At 36.8% G+C, this 22,400-nt stretch overlaps 1 protein-coding gene across 4 annotated transcripts in view; it reads right to left on the bottom strand.

Annotated features, from left to right (window-relative positions):
* LOC128857408 (F-BAR and double SH3 domains protein 2) overlaps positions 1 to 22,400 on the bottom strand; it is a 190,568-nt gene that overhangs the window by 52,498 nt on the left and 115,670 nt on the right. Inside the window, exon 1 of one of the 4 annotated variants that reach the window (XM_054093159.1) lies at positions 773 to 2,515. The exons of 2 other annotated variants lie outside the window; for them this stretch is intronic. The gene's annotated coding sequence lies outside the window, so the exon portion shown is untranslated. Of the gene's footprint in view, positions 1 to 772; positions 2,516 to 22,400 lie in introns of those variants that run through there. One more of the 4 variants, XM_054093161.1, reaches the window with a different exon arrangement.

The following is a 22,400-nucleotide window of genomic DNA, read 5'->3' as shown; positions in this document are numbered from 1 at the left end:
ATTCCCAAAACTCAAAAGACCACTCCGGGGAACGCGTTTCGAGTCGATTGAGGAGATAAAAGCTGAATCGAAGAAGGTGCTGATGGCTATACCGGAAATGGACTATTTAGCATGTTTCGGGGATTGGAAAAATCATTGGCATAAGTGTATTTCGTCGAGAAGGGATTATTTTGAAGGGGATGAAATTGATTTACAAGAATAAATAAAGATTTTTTCATTTCAGAACCAAATTCACCTTACTTTTTGCCCACAGTTATTTTCATGTATAAATAAACTGTACGCCAATTTTGAAAAAAATATATTGACTTCTTCATTTTAAAAAATTTTAATGAAATTCAGAGAAAATATGGCCGTTTACCGGTGTCTGTTTATTTGACAAATAATAAGACTCAGTAAGTGACTTAAACAGAGGCCTTGGCATTGCGAAATGAAGATCAAGACTCTAGGAAGCCGATTAAGCTCCTTAAGTACTCTTGTAACAGGAGCGAAATTAAGGTAAGTAGATCTCAGAATTTCAACACAAAATGGATTGTAAGAGTGAATTTTACTCCTTTAAGAACATTGAAACTTATTTGGCCGAGCAAAATTTCGTACACTAACTTTCAATAACGCAATTCGCATCAAATAAACGGGAATTTTAGCAAAATTATGTCCATTCGCTGCCTAATTGAAAATTTAGCAACACATATAAAACCTTCTGCACATCATTTAGAAATAGAAAAAGTAGCATTAAAATATTTTTTGAAAATAAGAAAAATATTTGTGTATTTACTCGTTGTGTTTGTGAGTTGTAAATTTGTTGTTATTGTCGCAAAATGCTATGCTCCGTTGCCAAATGGGGTGCCAAAATAATTTCGCGTATTTGCGGGTTTTCATGAAAATAATATTTTTGAATTACTTTGGAATTTACTGCAAGTGTTGAATTACACCTTTTTAGCTAATATTATCATATTAATTTTATACATTAAATTTTTTTTTTGTTTTCATTTTAAATTATACTTTCTAATATTCTTTTTTTTATTTTATTTTATTTTTTCTATTCATTTCTCTTGCATACACATAACTTAATTTCTTTTACATTTTGCTTAATTTCAATTTTCAAGTTGTTCGCAAACGTTTAATTTTAGCCCTTACTGGTGTTGTTATTGCTTTTGTAGTTCATGCATACACCTAAACGAGCGAGCAGGCTAATTGCAATTGCCAACAGCGCGAACCGGTCGACAGATATTTTAAAGCGTTTTTTTCACAATATTAATTGCCTGATTTTTGTTTTTTTTTTTTTTTTGTTTTTGTTTTATTATTATTATTATTTTGCTAAATTGAGTTTAACTGCGCAATGTTAATGAGCAGATATTAAATTTTACTTATCACTTCGACGCTTTGCGGTGGCGCACAATTTTCACTGCTACTATTTTTTATTTGCCGTTTGCTGTTAAGTGTCTACTTTTTACACAATTTTTCGTAACTTTTGTGATAATGAAAAATCTGAATTGTTTTTTACACAGAACCTTTTTGTATATTAAACTATTTTTAGCTAGTGAAAAATTTAAATAGCTTTTAGGTTATCTAATTTTTAATATGTTTTTCCTCAATTATATTTGGCACAAAAATGCTTAGATGTATGTGCGTACATACATACATAAACACACATAAAACTTCATATCAAAACAAGCTCAATTTTTAATTTTCTTTATTTTTTAGCCACTTTTACATTTGATACTCTGATTTGTTCAAATTAAATTTAATTCTTTATTCCTTTAAGAAACAAAGCCATTTTTTTTTAGATCTAAAAATTGTTCAACCTTTTGCCCTTACACTTTGTCGTTTGTTCCTCCTTCTTCACATCACTTTTTTTCTCGATCTTTTTCCAATTATATTTATTTCAGCTATTATTCCTTTATTCATCCCTCACGCCAAACATTCCAGGATGTCGCACACTTCAATCTTTCATCACCCACTTTTATTTGTTTTTCGCATTAATACTTGGTTGTTTATTTTTTGTTTTACTTCACATTTCGTTGCGACATTTTTTCTAATTTTAAAAACTCTTTCAATTTTTTGATGTTCTAAATTTTCCCAAAATCATCCCACACGCAGCTCGACAAACCAAAAAATAAATCAACACACTACACTTTTCTTCTCTATCCACACAAACTGTTATCTCGTTCAATTTTCTTCCGCGCCAACGATCTGAACAACTGAAAAGTCAAGTCGAATCTGCCTGCGCGCACACCAACAAAATCGCCGGCTACTCACAGCTCTGTCGATTCTCAGTTGGCTTCTACTAAATATGTAAATATAATACATAGAGTGCTGACTTTGACTCTCTACTCCGTCTACCTGGTCTTTTGCATCCCCACGTCGTTGTGAAAAACATCGCAGAAAAGCAGTAGTAAAACAGAAAATGCAGTGAAAATATACAACAAAACAAAATGTCTGAAATGCAGCTGCCAAAGAGGAAAAAAGAAATGTAGGGAAAATGTTTGAATACGTGCACATGTGGAAGATGCAGAGCGCCGCTAGTCAACAGCAGAGACAAGAGCAAACACAACTATGAACAACACTACTCATATTTTGGTGTCATGTGGTGCTGATGCATGTGTATGTATGTAAAAATTGTATGTTTGTACAGGTACTCCCCATGTGGGAAGTATATCTGCGTTGACATGTGCAGTAGATACAATAGCCGCTCGATTAAGTGAACTTATTCAAATTGGCCTTGCACTTAAGTAAATTTTCTTGTACGAGTATATTTCACTCGTGCACCAAGTACTGAATTAGTCTTAAGAATAAAGTGTTGGCTTTTCCCGTGCAAGAAACTGCTAAATTTCACATTCACAAATATATAATTTGTGTTTATTATAAAACAATTTATTTAAAAATACCTATAAACGACTGTGACCTGTGACCTGTAAAATTTCAAAAAAAAATTTTTTTTTTCATAAAATGTTAATATAGTCCTTTAAGAAAATGTCAAACAATTTTTAGAACGAAAATTTTAGTATTTCTTATATTATAGATCGTTAACCGTGACGACTCTATTCTTTGCGTTCGAGCGCTGGGAGAGGTATACATAGTTACGTTGTATTCAAACTTTAAACGCATTTTTCTCAAAACTATATTTTGATATTACTTCCTATGTGTTTCAAGTTTTCGAAACAATCATTTTTAATTTTTTTACAAAAATAGTAGCAAAACTCGCCCCATTCATTTTTTTAAGCATTTTATTCCGCGATTTTTTTTCTATTTGTTTTTAACTCATATAGAAATTATGACATTAGTAAACAAACAAAATTTTGGTTTTTTGTATTCATGTCACTGGCGCCGATGCTATAATGCCCGCCGATTGAGAAACCCCGCTACGACCTTCCTGGAAGAATTGAGGTTATATATCCGTCATTTTAAATGATTAAAATAAAAACAAAATTTTTTTATATTATTTAATTGTATAAATAAACTGTATGCCAATTTCGAAACAAATATATTATATTCTTCATTTTAAATAATTTTAATGAAAATCAGGGAAATATGGCCGTTTACAGGTATCTGTCCCCTTAAATAAAATTAAATTGTCCATCAAAGGCTTACATAACAAAGATAAAGTTAAAAAAGTCAATCTTTAAATGTTCTCAACGTGTTCAATTTCTGCATACGTAGCGTTTTCCTTTGTTGGTGATATTTAATTTTTCAAACAGAAAGAAATCACACAGAACTAAAGCAGGCGAAGATGGGCAGTGAATGATAGAATACTATTTTTGGTAAAAAATTCAATTATTCAAATTAAAATATGAGCCGCCGCATTCTCGTGAAATAAGTATCAACTTCCATTGTCACGGTATTCTCGTCGAACACGTCGAATTCGTGACAAACAATATTTCATAACACCGCTGGAACACGACATCCATCTTCTGGCTTATTGTGTATTTAAACCACTAAAATTACTGGGTAAACAGTCCTCAGCTTAAACTTTTTGACTCATATCTGACGCCGTTTTATCAAGTTTTAAATAAAAACTAATATTAGCTCATCTTTCTTCAAAATCCATTTCTCGACTGATAGTTCGGAAGTTATACGCAATGCCTCAGCTTCCATTACACCAAATGTCATGAAACTTTGGCACCATCTATAATGGATATATGTCTGTATGTATGCTCCAGATGGTGGCATTGATTACTGGCATATGAAGGCAGACCGAGAACTTTTGGGATATCATGAAAACTTCAGCTATGGAGAATGTTGAATTTGAAGCCGCGATAAGATGTATCATTGAGCAAGGTAAGTCAACACAAATATTTATTTTATTTATGAATTTATTATTTTTGGAAAATATCGCCGATCGATACAGAGACTCTTACCTAGGAAAAAACAAAGATTTATTAATGTTATAGCCTATTCAATTGAAATAGGGAGTCATTTTAAAATGATCAGCGCAAATGTTAGCTGATTGTTGCTTTAGGATCAAATATGAATGAAAAACTCGAAGAACTTGTTTTGGAAGATGCACACTTTTGAGATAAACTAGTTTCAACAATGATTGAAGTCAAAGCAGGAGTCTGTGCAGCGGTATAAAAAGTGCAGTATCGCTTGAGTAGATGCTACAGTTTCTTTGGATCTCAGAAAACAAGACTTTTAATAAAATATTGATGACTATGAAATCATATATTGGTACGTACTTTAAATAAATTTGAGGGGACCCGGTGGTCTAGAAATTTCAAAATATCGATTTTTTGTTTTCTTTGATATTTCGAAAGTATAGTATCTTAAGAATATACTGTGAAATTTTCATGCGGAAATTCCCAATGTTATAGCTTCTACAGCCCATTAACTATGCAGAGAGCGGTCCGCGTGCTCCTGTACCTCAAACTTATATTATATGTCAATTATGTCCTACTTTTTTAATTAAATAACTGAAAAAAACGTGATTTTTAGAGTGTCAAATTCAAAACCGCGCCATTTTGTCAATTTTTTTTATTATTCTAGTATGGGGCAATTATACTGATTAATATTTTTTTTTGGTTTTTGTGTTTCAGGTAAATAGAAGAGCCAAAATGGACAACATCGTCCAGGTTAAGTTATTCGGGAGGGTCAACTTCACGGCATTTTTAAACTTATTAAAATAAACAAAAATAAAAATTTTTCATTTTTGTATGTAAAAGTTAAATAAAAAGCCTAAAAAATTTAAACATCGTTTTTTATTTTTTTATTGTAAAAAACCCCTGAAAATACCCTAAATTTTCGAGCTCTAGACCACCGGGACCCCTTAATGAAAAATTGGAGAGGTAAGTTAGGATTACAGGAAAAAAACGACAACAAAAACTATTTCATGTGAAATTTTAGGCTTTTTCCAATATATTTCACGTTCTTTTTGACCCTTCCTCGTAATTTAGCCATAGAGGTTTGTATATCCTTAAATGCCCATCTTTTTGCAGAGGAATTATATTTTTCTTCCGCTGTTTTAAAATCAAAATATTACATGTCGTTCCGACTTACTTCAAAATACCTAAAAAAAAACTGAATAATAATGTTCACGTTATAGAGATAGTTGTCTTTAGAACAACACCTACAAAACAAATCTATAATTTTCTTATTCCACCTTTGGATGTTTATATTATTGATTGTTCGTATAACCGAACGTCTACTGTGTTGGCGTCTCTTGTGTCGGTACTCTCCGACGCTCATTTCTTGCTTTGTTTGAATACAGCCAACCAACTATCAGCCAGCTGGTGAGAGCATCAAAACAATACCGACAGTAATCACAACATCGCTTATGTGGTGGAAGGAATGATAACAAATGCGCTAAGGTAAAAAATGGCGGGGGAAACAGCATAGAAGCTCACAGCAGCTGGTGGCCGATAGCAAACAATGCTAGAGAACCAAGTAAGAAATGATATAGTGTGCGTGAGGAACACTGAAAGAAATCAAATTACATGATTAAAGAAGCGCCAGTTTGGAAGAGATGCTACGAAAATGATTACCGGTAAACGCAATGCCACTTCACTCAAGAGTTTGCGGAGTGTACAAATTTATATTAGTAAATAACGACTTCACAATGAAACGATAGGGAAATTATTAAAAAGAAAATATTTTCGAACCCCCTAACAAATTAGTTCCACAACATAATTAAGGAAATGGGTATGCAATAATTTCGAAAGTGTTTTGAATATTTCTCTAGCTCCCATCAGCCAGGTTTATTCTTTCAAAACTTAAAGTACTGGGATTTGGTAATAAGACACAAAACATTTACTATTCCTAATATTATTGTATCGTCTTCAAAGTGACCTTCTTTCGAAATTGTACACTGATACTATCGAATAGTCCAATTAGCAAAATATTTTTCGCACGCATTTTCCGGAATTCACTTACATCAACTTAAAACGTTAGCCTCGAAGTAGTAATTTGTGCTTTTGAAAAGAAAAAGAATGAACCAGTGCCATACCGATGATATTTACTAAGATTTTAGCCAAAAAATTTTTCCCATAGCCTTGTGAGATGGGGCGTTCTGGTGAAAATTCCCTTTTTGCAGAAATTTGTTATGAAAAATGACCCAGATAAAATTCTTTATATGCTTCAGAATGAAGAAGTAGTGTAGTGAAGTGAACCATAGTGTATTAAGAGATACTTAAATATCCGCCATGCGAGCCGCGAGAGCGTATCGTTAAGGTCAGCAAAGAGATGATTTCTGGATATATATTACATATATAAGTAACCGATGAATCAGGCGGATATGGTGCTTAAGAAAGTACAGACCAAAAAATCGCCTCAAAATTGCTCCAATTTCAAGGTTTCAAGCTTCTTTCAATTATTGAGTTCCGTCCGCCCAAACAAATAGTTAACAAAAAATATTATATTTTTTGTGTTGCGTCATTTGCGTAAATTCATTGTCAAAAACGGCCTAATTTGTCGTAAGACAACTCTTGTTCTTTTGCACGACGATGATGTCGCACTCGACCCATTTATAATATTTAGTTTCACAATCACCGTATTCAGCGAAGTTATTTTCGTGCGACTTCTGGCTATTCCGAAATATAAATTTGGTAAGTTGCCACTCCGGCCGGTTTCTCGTTAATGGCATCACTCTTATTTATATTCAGCTTAAGAATGATAATATACAATTTGAGCTCAATTTGTGTAGACATAAATTTACGTAACTTAACTTATTAATTTACCCAACCTCTTATATGGAAAGCTGCATAGCGATTAGTTTTCTTTTTCTCAGGGCAGTTGGAACAATCGGGTGAAGCTGCCAACTGAAATCTGTGCAGATAATGTTGAAAGCATACATGTCCAACCAGCAACTGTGACAGCTAAAAGTCAACTTCTCCAAATCTATGTCGCTACCATGTCTCGACGTTCGGGATGAGCTCGTGTATCCAGGGGCCGGTGGAGGATGAGTCTCATCTTCGTTGCCATTCATTAAGTATTGAGTTTCGTTGCTCCCTTGCTCGTCTGGCGCCTTGTTCTCCCCTATATTCGGCAGTAGTCGATTAAGGCCCCGAGATGATGTATCGCGGGTTTTGACTGAATGTCTAGGCCCCTGACGTTGGTGGTTATGTTCTCCCTCCTTCTCCGTCTGCTCAGTAGGACTGCTTCTGTTTTCTGCGCTGCTAGCTGGAGTTTCGCATCATAAAGTCAACACTGGATCCTGGATCGTTACAGGTGAGTTCAATAAGATCAATGAGGTACCGCCCTATTACAACCACGGCAATGTCGTCTGCATATCCTACTAGCACTGCGTTGACAGGAAAATCCAATTTTAGGATGTCATCACACTGCGTTCGATAGCGTACGAACCAGGATAGAGCCTTAAGGTAACCCACCAGTCACTACGTACCTTGAGGTCTATCGTATGCTTCGATGTAAAGCGATTTGTTAACATTTAACTTGACTTAAGATGCTGAATATTTTACGTATATTGGAAATGGTAAGAAAATCGGGCTCGACTCTTCAATTTTATAATTTAATAGAAAATACAAAAACAAATCATTGACATGTTGAGTAATCGTTCCCGATTTCGTGAATTATGTTAAATACACACAAACTGCAGTTTTACGCAGATTGAAGAGGAAAAGTTAGCTTAAATTTGCCGTGGCGTAAATATAGATAAGAGAGTGTCAAAGTGGCAAATTTTTGTAAACAAAAAAAGGCAAACTAATTTGAAAAATAATTCGCAGAATAATTTTCATATACATGTTTAAAGTGCTGGGGATACCCCTCGTTCAATTTCCAAACTCTTAGCGGTGCGCACCGGTCACAGGGTAATCGGAGCTCATGCAGAGAAGTATGAACTTCCGCCCAACCCCCATTTCAGAAGTTCTGGGGATCCTGCAGAGAAAGAGACAGTTGAACACTTTCTTTGCAAAGGTCCGAGTTTAACGGCTAGGCACTTGAGATTCCTTTGTGTGCATGAGGCAGTTCTCCAGCGCTGGATGGCTGTAGATGGTTTTTCTTCTTTTTGAAGTTTTGTAATTCTAATGCCACTTGTAGTGTATAATTGGAACTTTTGACATCGAGATAGGAAGGTATCTTCCATACTAAAAAAAAATGTTCTATGAGGTGAAGTAGGGAATAGTTAGTGAAAAATCGTGAATTCAAAACTTTATTAAGCAACCATTTTTGACTATCAAGGTTTGATTAAATTTCTTTACATGATTTTCATTAATTGACATAAACTTGAAATAAAACCAGAAAAATATACGACACTTGAAGAAATATTTAAGGGGGGAAGCCGGTTTAGCTCGATCAAAAAGCCGATTTTTTTTACTGCATAAATCGTTAGTATAACTACTCAAGAATATGTGGTAAAAATTATAAACCGAAATTCGCATTATTCCCGATTCTATGAGCACTTAAGTGACTGCCCGTCGGTTTCGCACCGGTAGCGGCGCGTTAGTTAGAATGACGTTTTTCTCGAAACTACTTTTTTCAACTGGGTGGAATAATAGCTTAAAAAGTTATCGACCAATCTTTCAAAATTTTTCGGGATTTTTTCTTTATTCAATTATAATCTATATGAACCTAATTCTGGGATTATATTATTATTTAAAATATGGGTTTTTAAGCAATATAGATGGTATAAAAAAACTACTTTGAGTTCAAGCGCCTCAAAAGCATGCAATTTTCAATATTTTTTTACCACAAATAGGTTCATATTCTTAGGAAATATGTTGTTAATAAAAAAAAAATTGCTGTTGATTGTAGAGAAAAATTGCAACTTCAGGAATTCCCACCAGCAAACTCGGATGGCGATCGTCCAAGGAAAGCACGCTCCAACGACACTATCTCCTCCCGCGGAAATAGCTTCAAAAAATTTAAAAGTATACCTAAAAATATAAAAAAAATATCCTCTAAACTTAAACAATTTCTGATTATTCCTTCTTTGTTCAAAAAATTCTAGAAAAACACCAAAATTGTGGCCTCCTAAACCGGTTTCCCCCTTTAAAAAAGGGTCCATATGTAAAAGTGGACGTACATGCAAAAAAAAAATGTTTAAATATTTAAAATCTAATATCTAGAAAACGGTAAAGTTTTGAACATTTTGTTGTATAACCAAATTAATCAGAAATTACCTAAATGGTCATTTTCTATCATAGAATAACCCTGTTCAAACAAGGAAGAGAGTAGATTGAAAAATATGTTTGTAAACAAAAAAATTTAAATAAAATTCTCCAATTTCGGCAGCTCAACAGTTGGTTCTGCCAATTTCACTGAGAGCAGCGAGTAGCGGTACCGCGATATGCACACCTTTCTCTATTCTCTCAAACTTCTATCCAGGGAATACCACAGCGGCAGAGAATTTCCAATTAAAAGAATAACAACAGCAACAATCTAGAGACACCGCTGCTTTAACTGCAGCTCTTTTCGGTAATCGAAATTGACAACAGTTTGGAGAATTTGGAAAACGTCGGCTCAACTGTATTTGGTCAGAGCGGAATTACTTTGAAGGAAACAAAATAGATTTAAAGGAATAAGTAGTGACTGTAAAATTTATAAATAAAATCACCTTTCCATTTGATTACAGCGCTATGAGTGCATATGTATGTATGTATCTATACACGGCAGCAGCGAACTCATAAAATTATCTAACCCTTTTATCGAAAGTATTAACCGGCTTTTGATGGCATGCCCATACAAGTGCATGTGTATGTATGTATGAGTGTACGTAACCGTACTATTAAAAGGTGAAATAAAGTAAACAAAAGAGTAGAGTAGAGTACATAAATTTATATGTTTATGCGTATCAATGCAATGCAACTAGTAACTGTCCGCCTTTGGTAACCTAATCTCGTCCCCTCGAGTCTTACATTCGATAAATGCAATCAAATTGTGTGTTGGTTTCCCATCGCCTTTTCTGGACATTTTTTCTTAGAGCATTTTCTTGGGCGCTTACCTACTAACCAGCAGAGATATAAATGTATGTACGAATGTACGTATGTATGCATGTTTGAGTGTAGTAGCAGATTATAAAATGTTATGAGAGCGCCAAACAAAAAGCAACTGCGACCAAATAAAGTGATGCAGTTGGTTATTTTAAGTTGTCGATATACTTGTTTATACATATGTGCATATGTACATATGTATGTGTGTATATTCATATGAGTTATGAACTACTAACATTGTTTAGAACTTAAATGCAGTAAATTACATAATTAATAGGCAAACGTGCGATTATGAGAATATAATTTAATTTTTATTAAAACAAAATCAAAGGTTTTACGCGTTTTGTTGACTTTGAATACATGTCTTAGTGCTAAACTCCAAAAATCTCCTCTTCACGCATTGTTGTATTCCATTAAGTGTTTTTTGTTTTTGTTTTTTTTTGTTTTTGTCTCTTCGCATGCCGTTTCATTGACTTTTTAAACGTTTCTTTGACAACATCGCTAGTCGGTGAGATTTCACGAATCTCATGATAAACTCGCGTCTAGCAGTCGTAAAATGGTCTGATTTGTAGAACGGTATATGTACTTGTATTTGTTTCGTATGCACAGCTGTTTCGTATTTGTGTTTTTTTTTTTGTTTCACTTGTATGCCATCAGCTAACCGAGAGTTCACGATCGAGTTAACCAGTTTGCAAAAATGTGGGAATTTAACTAAGATGTTTATTCATGCAATGAAATATTTTTTAAGGGCATTCAGAGGAGTAAATAATGAAGTATTTGTAGAGAGCAAATTACAGTAAAGTTCAATTTCAATTTTTTCAATTTTTTTTTTAATATAGTTCATTCTACAGCAAATATCATGTAAATCAAAATTTCAATAGTCAAGCAGTAAAGAAGAGAAGTGACAGAGAGAAAGAGATAGGATAGTCAATAGGATAGTATAGAGACAGAGTTAGCAAACCCTGTGAGAATTTTTCCGATTCTTTCGGAAATCTGGAAATACCTTCCAGTTTGAGCAAACGAATTTTACTCATTCTCATAATATCGGAACCAAAGCGAATTTATTACAGGTGACAGCAAACACATATAAGTAAAACCCTACATGTATTTGATGTTGCGTTTAGTCCAACCATCACGTCAAAATCAGCAAGCGAGTGTAAACATACGAATTTAAACATACCAATACATACAAACAAAGCATATCATTTTGGCATAAGCCGTACCTCGGTGAAAAATTCAGCTTGGTGAATGCTATCACCTTAATAAATCCACCTTGATCGGAACCCAAAATTAGTAGCCGTGCTCTGGCAAAGGCAGGAACCTCACAGACAAAATACTCAGTGCTTTCCTGCTCCTCAAAGCAACACTGGCAAATCAGATCCTCAATGATTTTAATGGTGGTCATATGCCCCATATGCAGTCATAAGCCCATGGGTTGCGTCCTGTAATAGTACTAACCATCAACCGAATGTCTTTTCTACCAAGTTTTAGAAGAAAGTTCGGAAGTTTTCTGTTCGGGCTTGTGACAAAACACTTTACAGCTCTGCAGCGTTCTAAACTGGACCATTGCTTTTTATGTAAATAAATCAATAATACATAAACGCTGAACCAAACGTGAATCGTGGAGAACTGATTCTGACTATTGACTTCGGTCCCTGGGCGATAACTGCTGAATCGACGATGTCACTCGTACCCGCGACCGACATATCATATTCAAAAAATACAGGGTCTGGCATTCGAAGTGTAGCTTGCGATTCGTTTCTGGACCGTCTCAAGGCCATAGGTGAGACAAAAGGTGGTCATATCGAACAAAAGTTAATTGATTCTTAATTTTGTATTATTTTTACACATTTTTTACTTTGAATTGAATAAAAGTGTTTTTCCAAAATAAATGTATGGCCTTTTTAGTTGGTTACACTTCGAGTGCCGGACCCTGTATTTACCATGGGATTATAATAAAAAAGTAATTGATTTCAATACAATTTCTGTTTATATTTTTCCTTTAATTTCTGTTTTAACTCGATTTTGGAGGTATTTTCAAATCACGCAAATTCTGACATTTTTCCGAAATGCTTTGGCGGAAATCTTGAAATATAAAACACTTTATAAGTCTGAGGGGAAAACAGTAGCGATTTTTTTTTGTATGGAGAATGATGCACTCTTGCACTCTTTACATACATATATACCAGCAACCCTAATTTTTACTTACGGTTAAAAAGTTTACTTCAAATTAGCTAAGCTTTCTACTGGTGCGCCGTTAGCTACACGAAACCACAAGATTTAGCTTTAAATTGCATTCGGAATTTGTTATCGATACATCCAAATATTGGCAATTAGTTAAGACTCAACTGGCCGTATTGGAATAATGGCTTATGTTGTTGCTGCTCATTAGAAATTTGATTGCAATTGGCCATAATAAAAAAACGAAATGTTAAAAAGGATATCGAAGAAATAACCCCTGGGCAGAAAAGATTCACTGCAACTGCACTCATTTCCTTTTGCATCAAAATTTGCACCAAACTAATTGTAAGGCATTTGGTAATTAAACGAGTTTACCAGGCCAATGTGTGACCAATTTGCATGAGTGAATTACAATTTGCCAAATCCAAATGTGGCTTTCTAAAAGATTTTATTCATATACGGAAAAGCGCCTCAAAAGATTTGGCACGAAAGTGAGAGAGGGTCGGAGAAGTGTGGTCAACGCAGCTGGCCAATAACTGCAGTAAAGGAGAAAAATCTGTTAACAATCGAAATTTCAATCTTAAACTTAAGAAAAGTGGTAGTAAATGCCAACATAAATAAGTAGAAAAAGAGCTACAAGCAAAACAGTGGCACTCTTTAGGCCAATTGCTGAGTGCAATTTGAAGCGAAGCAATAAACGAGATGGACAACACAAATGGGCTTACATTTGTCTATATGTAGATATGTATATATGTAAGTATGTCATTCATTTTAACTCGTATGAGAAATCAATATGAACTTCTGCATCAATTCGCTACATAAGAATTAGCAAACCAAAAATAAGAAGTAAACAAAATTCTAAAATATAAAAAAATTTATTATACCATTCATTCATTATCGACTTGAAGATACCATTGAGATACCTTGATCAAAAAGCTCTCGGAACAACCACCAGCTGACGATCTAGTCAACTGATTTAAGTTATATTTTTTTATTAAGGGGTCCCGGTGGTCTAGAGCTCGAAAATTTAGGGTATTTTGAAGAATTTTTTTTTACAATACAAAAAATGAAAAACGGTATTTAAATTTGTTAGACTTTTTATTTAACTTCTTTTACATACAAAAATGAAAAAAAACTTTTTTTTTTTTTTAATTTTAATAATTTTAAATATGGCGCTGATGTTGACCCTCCCGAAAAATTGGACCTGGACGGTGTTGTCCATTTTGGCTCTTCTATTTATCTAAAATACAAAAACCAAGTCGTTTCGAGATAAATGAGTTTAAGTTTAAGGTATAGGAGCGCGCGGACCGCTCTCTACCTAGTTAATGGGCCACCGGTCCCCTTAAGTGGACATATTCTTGCCAAACTTTTACCACCATTGCTTGTCTGCAGTACATCTACGTGTTTTCGTTTTTTTTTTTTACATTTAAAAAAATGGATTTGAACTTGCAGCAATGGGTTTGTATTAAATTTGTAGCTGGATTCAATGGTGCGAAATCCTTAGCATTTTTGGAAAAATTTCTCAGTATTGATACTTGAAAGAAAGTAGCCGTTTACCGTTTAGCCAAGTGCAATCAATATTTCCGAAGGGATCGTCAAACCATCGAGAGTGACGAACGCAGTGGCAGGCCCTCGACATCGATAACTGATGAAAACAGCGATAAAGTGAAAGTGAAATTAATCAATAGCCATAATTTCATCCATATCAGAGTGCTGACAAAAGACATTGCTTATGGATCCGTTCAGGGCATTGTAATTAATGATTTGCGTATGCGCTGCTTTGCTGCAAAGTTGGTCCCAAACGACCTGAATTTCATGCAACAAAGTGGCCGAGGTAGGTAAGTGGGTGCCACATCAATTGAAGGAGAGGGATATCGAGAGACGTTTAGTGAGGTTTTCTGTATTGCATCGTTACTGGCAATGAAAAATTGATACATCACGATAATCCCAAGCGTCGAAAATGTTGGAGTCTGCCAAGTGAACCAGGTCCATCGTTAGCGAAAAAAATATTAATGTTTCAAAGGTTATGTTGGGCATCTGGTGGAATCAGAAGGATGCCATCTATTATGAACTCCTTAAACCATCTGAAACCAGTACTGGAGATCATTGCCGACTGCAGCTAATGCGTTTGAATCGAGCTCTCAAAGAAAAGCGGCCGGATTGGTACGGTAAACATGGCAAACTGATTTTGCTGCATGACAACGCCAGACCACACATTGCTAAATCGGTCCAGAAATTTTTAGAGGGACTGATTTGGGAAATCTTGCCCCACCCGCCGTATTCCCCAGACAATGCACCTTCGGATTATCTGTTCGGATCTGTTCCGATCAATGCAGCCAGCCCTTATTAGAGAGCGGCTCACTTCCTACGAGAGCATCGCAAACTGGTTCAATGAATGGATAAAGTCAAAAGAACTCGAATTTTTCGTCAGAGGAATCCGTCTGTGGCCTGAAAGATGGAGTAAGGTTGAAGCTACCAATGGCACATGCTTCACATAATATTTAAATAATTCGTAACTTTGGCTAAGAAACGACGGGAACTTATTCCCAGTATTAAGGAAAAAATTATCAGGCATCAACTGGATTTTCTACCAACTTCAAACTAGAACTTTATTATACTTGCATACCATAGCTGAAATTGTAATTGCGAAACTAAAGATCTGGGTGCTATTTTTGTCGCCAAGCTAACATTCACCAATAATATTTCGTTTCATTTCATTACACAAACACTTGAAGGTTTAAAGATCCTCAAACTCGAAGTCATTTTACATTGTCTTAGTGGAAAGTCGTCTCAAATTTGTTGCTCGTTAATATGGAGTAATAAATATTTACCAAATTCTCTTCGAGTTAGATTGATTGGCCAAATGGTCCTCGCATTAAATCGATAGTAGCAAAATCATTGTATGATTTTATTTCAAATTAAAATCTAAGCCACCACAATTAGAAAATGTCAAACTTTACTAACTCGTACAATGACTTCAAATATTCAAGTGTGACTGTGTATGTGTAACAAACAATCAAACAATCAACAACAACAGCAGCACCAACAATTGCACTCGCTGTGTGAGCAATTAATGGAAATCCGTTGACGTGGTTGCATTAGATGCCACCACACCAAAGCTCCTCAATCTCAATGTTAATGACAGGCAGCACCAACGGTTTTGGCCAACCATTCGCAATAAGTGCAAATGATTTGCTACACTGAGAAACTCAAGGTGAAGTCCAAAATAAACAAAACTGGCATCATAAAAATGAGTTAGTGCGTTGGAATTTACATCCTTAGCGGACTTCCAGTGAAAGCTTGGAGGCGTTAGGTTCAGTGGAAGCGAAGTTATTGCGTCTAAAGTGTCAGTATGTTTGTGTCATCGGTACAAAATCGAATTTCGAACAAAGAGCTAATATCAAATTTTGTTTCAAAATCGGTAAAATGTTTACCGAAACATTTGAATTGATGAAAAAGGTTTATGGCGATGATTTTCTATCTCGTGCCACTCATGAAGGGTTACAAGTTTCAGAGGTGGTTGTGAGGACATAAATGACAATGAACATACGCGCCGGGCCGCCTAAAATCAGTAATCACCGAAAACTCCATCGAAGTTATTCGTAAATTTATCAAAACTGAACCGAAATCATGATTGAAATTCTTGGAATCGGAGTGGGATATCTCCAAAACATCGATTTATCACATTTTAACTGATCGTTTGGGCTTACGAAAGGTCTGTGCACGTTTCATTCCGCACAAGCTAAATGAGGACCAAAAATTGCTCAAAATTCAACACTCGAAAGCCCTCATTGAAAAGGCGAGAAAAGACGAGGACTTCCTTTACAACATTTGAACTGTTGGTGAAATGTGGTGTTCCCAACATGAACCTTAAACTCAGCACTAAGCGTCAAAGTGCCAAATGGAAGGCCCCAGACGAGCCACCACCCTAAAAATCGCGTTTGAAGAACTCGCAAATCAAGTCGATGCTCATTTGTTTTTATGATTCCAAGGGAATTGTCCACTATAAGTTCGTACCAATGGGCCAAACCATCAATGCAATTTTCTATCTTGACCTTTTGAAACGTTTGTTGCATCGCATTCGTCGAATTCGCTCTGAATAGCGCGAAGGAGGAAGCTGGTGCTTATTGCATGAAAATGAACCATCTCATCGATCCACTCTTGTAACTAATTTTTTTACCATAAATCGCATTTTAACCATCAATCACTCACCGTATTTGCCTGATATGGCTCTCTGTGACTTTGGAAAATTGGTTTTGGCCATGAAAGGAAACCCTTTTGCGTCTGTAGAAGCCATCCGAAATGCTTGTACTGACATCCTGAAGGACATTCCGGTCAATGACCTGAAACACTCTTTCGAAGAACTTTTAGATCGCGCAAAACAGTGTATAGAGACCTCTTTCTCTCCCTCTCTCTTAGCTTCATAGTCTGTGGTGGTCTATAGCTTCATCAAAAATTCTCCTCCAATTCAGTCTCTCTCTTGCCTCATTCCTCCAATTACGAACGTTCATCGCTTTTAAGTCTGCTTCTACGACGCTGTTGTTGATGTGTCGAGAAGGGGTTTGTTTTAAACTGGCATTAGGGTGTCAACCTAAAGGCCAGCCTTCTTTCGGGAATTTTACCTTATTTCTTTGGTTCCTATTACTTCCAACAAGGTTTCATCTATATCATGTATAGAATGTTACTTGATCTCCGTGATGGGTTAACAGCACCACCACTGGAAGGCGATATAAGGGGATTGGAAATAAGAGGTGAGAGGTTTCATTTCTATTGATCAGCCTTGAAGTTGCACATTACTGCCCTTTGTGATGTGTATAGAGACCAGAGGGGACTATTTTGAATAAATAAACTCGAAGTTATCAGAACAAAGTTCCTGTCGTTTATATTTTAGCTCAGTCTTGTTTATTTTGGACTTCACCCTGTAGGCATGTGTATGCACTTGTTGGGGTGGCTGCTAAAGTGCAAACCTTCTACAATGGAATAGAGGATTACGCCTTAATCAAAACGAACGGTTATTTAATCTCAAGAAGCAGTTCAGTACTATATTTTAAGTACAACCAACTCTATGCTTCATGACAGTTCCGGGATGCCGTGATGGCAAAATAAGATACCGAAAATCCCGCGATCAGTAAAGTCGACATCCCTAATGTCTGCTATCTACGCCACAGCATCTCAACACAAAGCAAAAAAACATGAACGCGTATGCCCAAGACCGTCAATTACACCTGTTGCTAGCGTGTTGCATGCCGCTGTTGCCATTAGTATTGCGCTTGCAACATGCGCTCGCATATTGCACACTACGGATGTCAAAGCAACAACAACAACAGCGCACCGTTAAAACAGCAATTGTTCCGTTTCTAACTGTAGCCGCGCAATTCGGATGTGGCTTTTGTGAAGTGCAAATACACACACACACACACGCATGTGGCACACACACATGTTTTTGGCTGCATCGCTGCTGTTGGTGGTATTTGCGATTTTGACTTGTCTTCTATTTGTTTTTGGTGCCGCTTATCTAACAAACATAACTGCGATTGCATGTGGCAATTTCATGTGGCAGTCGCAAGAAGCAACACTCGACTTTGTTGCAGGTGTTGTGAGATTTGTTAGCAATGCGTGCAACGGTATTCGAAAATCTTGCGCGAATTTTTATGTTGGAGCAGCTGAAGTCGAGTCGCTGAGTGATTGACCCTGACGTTGGTTGGGTGTGTGCTTGTATATATGTAAATGTATGTATGTATGTGTATACATATATTGAGATTCATGCGATTTGCCGCGACTTGTCACTTGCCACAGATGCTGGTGCGCAAGTAGTCTGTACGTACGGTTGATTGTGCAATTAGAATTATGTCGCTGCGATTGCATTCACTGCGATTGCGGCCGCCATGTCAAAAATAAATTACAATAAAAATTCTTGTAACACAAACTGCGCCTAATGTAGTCACTTGTTGCATGCCACATGCATAAATGTCCATGTGAGTTCGACAATCGCCCATAAACTTTGCGACTTGAATGAGCTTTGGGCCTCGCTGACCAGCCGCTAAGTAACAGCTGATCAGCGCCTCGCTGTGGCGCCAAGTGGAGAAAGAAATCGGAAAGGTCTGCTGGAACAGGAATTTCCTGTGATATGCTGCTCATTGCGACATGCGCATATGTGTGTGCAATATTTACTGGTAATTTGCTGTTAATGACTCAATTAACCCGTCACACCGATTTGCTATTCGTTTCACCAACCGATTTTGTTCGCGCCACTTGGCACATTTATGCCTCATATTCGCACTTGTAAGTAGGGTAAGTAGCAATTATTGTTGTTGTTGTTGCTGTTATTGCCATCAATCGCCATTGCAGGTCACTGTGGCACGTTCATAATTGTCGATGGTGTAATGACTTTTTGCAAACGATTTAGCTTTTTGGTGGCACACACACACACACACACACGCGGTGAAGCAGCTTTCCATTCATGCTAACTGTAAATGTTGTTCCAATATTGTGCACATAAACTGGTTTACCATTTTATTTGATGACTTTTCGGTTTTTTCTGTGCTTTGTCGGTTGTTTTCGGCTCTGGGTGGAAATGCAGGTCGTCGTGCCTTTAGCGTCTCAATGTCTTTTAGTCCATAAAGTTGGGCGCACAATGGAGGTGAATATAAGTGTACATTTGTATGTCTTTATGTATGTATGTATGCATGTATTTATGTATGTATGTATGCATGTATTTATGTATGTATGTATGCATGTATTTATGTATGTATGGAGGTATGCATATATGTAATATGTATGTACTTGCATTAATGTAGCAGTCCCAAAGTTTTTCATTCATGTCTTCTGACTGCAATTGAGTGACTTGTCTGCGCGGTTTGTCTGTGGCCCCAAATGCTGTCCGTCCCAAAATGTAGACAAATGTATGCACCCAAACGCAGTGCATTGTTGTAGTTATACTTAAGTACTTAGATAGAGATTTACATATACGAGGGAGGTAAAAAAAATTTACGAAATTGAGTAGTTTGAGAGGGAAAGGGAGATTTTTTTATTACCTAGCACTAATTTGCGATTCAATAAAACTACATAAATTAGGCGCAATGGGAAGTGCTGTAGGTGAGTTATAACTACGATGCATACTTCGCATGAGCTCATACTACGTGGCGATTAAAAGGTGTCATTACGCTGCGAAAAAATTCCTTGGCAATATAGGTAAAAAATTTGCTATCCTAAGCCGACAATTTTTTAATGAACTGGAAGGTCTCAGTTCTGCAGAAATAACAGATATTCTAAAATGTTTGGTTTTAGGAGAAATAGAAAAAGCTCCCCATGCGGCATCACAATAGGCTATGAGCCTGAGTGTGTCGCACAGAACAACCGCTTCAACCTAACCAACCTATAGGTAAAACATAGAAAATTCGATAAAACTTTCTGTAGGACTACTACAAAGGTGAACGCTGAATGTCGTTATACACTTACTTCCCATCGACGTTTACGTTATTTCCATCGTTGCTCAAAGTGCAATCAGGTTAAAGGAGGTTGGCCTTTGGTAGCATTTTTAGGCCGTATTTCTCTGAATTTCAGACCGGCTTCTCTATCCGCAAACTGGGGTTTGAGAGTCGTGCCTAGGCAATCTTTCCAAGTAGGCAGGATTGGAATGAGGGGGAAAATCTGCACCGAAGCTGATATCTATGCCTTCACTGACGGCTGCAAGATGGAATCAAGAGTCAGAGCAGGGGTTTTCTCTAAATCAGTCAATTTATCTATTTCCTTAAAATGGCCGAATACTGCCAGTATTTTTCAGGCAGAAGTCTTTGCGATCCTGCAGGCATGCAAAATGCTTAGACAATGTGGAAGCGAGGGAGATATTAACATTTTCTCCGATAGTCAAGCCGCAATCAAAACTCTGACGACGCATTGGGGGGATCCAAACTGGTCAACTCCTGTAAGGAGAAGATCAAATATCTTGGGTGTGCAAGCAACATCTGATCTGGGACATATTTTATGAACATAGAAGGAAAAGAAATTGCTAATGAGCTTGCCTAAGCGACTGAATGGGTTTCAGGGACCTCCTACCCAGACATCGACATCACACTGACTGTTGTTAAAAGAGAATTGCACAAATTATTTCTCAGAAAAGCGTAGAAAACACGAAGCACTATTTTCTCATGTGCTATTTTAATAACTCTTTGGCCCCAGTACAATGGACGGAGAACTCAAAAAGTCTCGGGGACTCCACGTCGGTCAATTTCCAAATAAGTAGCTGTGTTTACTGGTCATTGGAAGATCGACTCACTCACGGGAAAGCTGGGTTTACTATTTAATCCACATTGCAGAAGCTGTGGAGAGCTTTCAGAGAAGAAGACTGATGAACACTTTTTCTGTAAATGTTCGGGTTTGGCAGCTAGATGATTAAGGTCACTGGGTGCTTCTTTTTTCGACAGCCTGGGGCAGTTTGCCAACCTAAATCCCATCAATCTTCTTTATTATATCAACAGCTCTGGCTGGCTGTAGATATTTGGCTGTTGGAGGTCTGATAATAGTCTCAAAATGGCGCTTTAGTGTTCCTTGAGGAGTGCCAGAGTGATATTTCAACCATTTCACCTACCTACCTTCGACAAAGGTAAAAAGTCGGAGCAGGCACCTAAAAGAAATGTGTGCTGTTAATGGACTCAATGCAGTATCGAATGCAGTAGCAAAGCATAGATTCCAACCGCTGCGTTCTCGTAATATGTACGTCGAAGATGAGACATGATGTGGTAGGCCAATCGTCGAAAATGTTGATAAGATCATGGCAATCCTGGAATCGTACCGATATGCAATTATTTAATTTCAAAATCGTTTGAAAGCCTCTGCATAAGACTGCTCTCAAGAACAAGAAGTTCAATGTATGGGTCCTACACAAGCTGGGATAAAAAACCTTCTGCCTCGAATTAGCGCCTGCGATTATTTCTTCAAACGTAACAAAATGGAGTCATTTTGGAATCATTTCAACAAACCAAAAAACGCTTAATAGGGCCACTCAAATGAACGTCAAGAAGGTGTTGCAGTATTTGGTGAGATTGACCGGGAATTATAAGTGGCACCCATCGGACCCAATAGTCAGTTGGGTGGGAAAAATTGACGAATATGTATTTGTTCTATTTCTTCACAGAAACATCGTCAGCTCCGATAGCTCAGATGCGTGGCTGCTTCGCGCCCACTCTAGAGTCCAGAACTGACACAAAACGATTATCACCTTTATGAAATTCCTTTCAAAGTGAAAAAAAGTTATCGAAAAAAGCGGTGCATATTTGCCCTAAGGAGCATAATTCTAACTATGCTAGTTGTTGCATCGTCGAAATTAAGCGATAGCTCAGAGCTTGTTTTTTTTTTTTTGTTTATCTCCTTTTAAATTTCGGTCATTTAGTTGCGTTAAGATTTGAAGTTTCGCCAGATAAAGATGTCTCAAGTCTGACTCAATAGAGTCAGTATAGAATTTGGTTAGATTTTAAAAAGAAACGAATAGTAGGAATGCCTCCAGCCACCATCTGCAACTGTTTGGATATCCACCAGGATCATCTTGAAGTATCTAGTGTCGAGATAGTATCGGGAATGTTCACACCACTTGAGAAGCAACAAGGCGCAAGTGTTCACTCAAGTTGAGATGTCTGAGATGCCCACCCTTTCCATGAGCTTTGCCCGCAGAAATTGGCCCGTCATCAGTCCAACCAGCTGCCTGCACTCCCTTTTGCTTAATGACAAGAGGATTTGCGACAGTCGGTCGGACATGACAGATAACATAAGTTTTGTCCATCTGCAGCCTCTCTCAGCCTGCCAAGTTCGCTTGTGAGATAGAGTAACTCCTTTGCTAACCGTGGCTAA

This window comes from Anastrepha ludens, chromosome 3 (assembly GCF_028408465.1).
Source record: "Anastrepha ludens isolate Willacy chromosome 3, idAnaLude1.1, whole genome shotgun sequence".
Lineage (NCBI taxonomy): Eukaryota > Metazoa > Arthropoda > Insecta > Diptera > Tephritidae > Anastrepha > Anastrepha ludens.
Note: the sequence above shows the minus strand (reverse complement) of the source record. Positions and strands in the feature narration are given on the sequence as shown.